Source organism: Emiliania huxleyi, assembly GCF_000372725.1.
Source record: "Emiliania huxleyi CCMP1516 unplaced genomic scaffold EMIHUscaffold_375, whole genome shotgun sequence".
Lineage (NCBI taxonomy): Eukaryota > Haptophyta > Isochrysidales > Noelaerhabdaceae > Emiliania > Emiliania huxleyi.
In genome coordinates, this window is record NW_005199159.1 from 1 (window position 1) to 1,354 (window position 1,354).

A 1,354-nucleotide genomic window follows, 5' to 3' on the forward strand; every position below is an offset into this window, starting at 1 on the left:
GAACGGAGACCAACGCGTGCGGCGTGGTTAGGGTGCCCACAGGACCCAAAAGAAAATAGCTTTCCGACTCAAAAAGGGGCGCACGAGGCAAATGCCAAATCTGATGTTGGATTGTTCCTCTTCCGAGTTCCGTGTTGGGGGACCGAGAGTGAAAAGGAAACGACGATTTCCCATTGCCGGTGCGGGCGCGCTTGCGGGCGGCGGACGCCATTTCGTGTATGGTGTATCGAGACTGGATTCGGGACACGGGCTTGTAGGGGCGAGAAGGCGCACGTGTGGCTGACGAGGTTTTGTAGCATGGCGTTTGTGCCCGTTTGTTGCCCCGAGTTGATTTTTGAATCGCCGAGGCCGTCTGGGCGGGCTCTCGCCCCAGCACGCCTCTCGGGTTGACTCGGCCAGCTGTATACCACACCCCGCAGTGTTCAGAGATCGTAGTGGAACTTAACAATGCTCGTAAACCATGATCGATGCGAGGACGCAAGTCCACCAACCTCGGCCATTCCAACGGCCAGATCGCTCGCTTAAGGCTGATTGGCTAGACGAGCGGTCTACCTCCAACGGGGCGGTCCGGGAACGCGTGGAACCTGCCCGCCTCGGTGGGAGGTGGTTTGGCGCCGACGGGCCGCCCTCTCCACCACCCTCGCCCAGGGATCTACAATGCTGTCTTAAGGTCCGACAGGTTCGGCACCGGGCACCGCCTCGGTATACAAAATGCGCCTGCGGGCGGACCCTTACAGATCACAGATCACACCCCGCAAAAAGTTGGAGGAGGGTTCGACGTTCGCCTTGGCTGTCTGCCGCCCGAGCCGATGCCACGCGGAGTCCATACGGCCTAGCACAGAAACGGAGTGCGGAGGCGACGAGTGGAGCGGGGCCGTCCTCGGAAGGCGCGAGCGCAGAGGGGGTGCGTGAGCCGTGACGAAGCGGCGACGCGAGGCGAGACCGACGACCCGCCCAACGAGCGGCAATTTATTCCTGTGTTAGTGCCAGTGATGGCACAGTGATGGCAGTGTCCAGTGACCAGTGTGCGCGCCAGACTCCCGCGCGCACTTATCACGGAATTCTTTTTTCGCGCCGCAGGAAAATCGCTGCACATGCCAGCCACCAAGCGACTGTCGATCTCAGAGTTCCACCGCCTCGTCGCCGTGTCTGAGCCGGCGGGCGGCGAGGAGGCGCTGCCGCGCGGCCCGTCTGGCGACGTGGGCCGGCGGGCGGTGCCGGGCACGCGGCGGTGGATCTCCAAGGGCGATGGCGATATGCAGCTGGTCGTGAGCGAGCTCGCGGTGCCCGAGGGCTCGGGCGCGCCAGTGGTGGAGACGGTCGAAGGCTTCAAGCAGGCGTTCGACCTCATCGT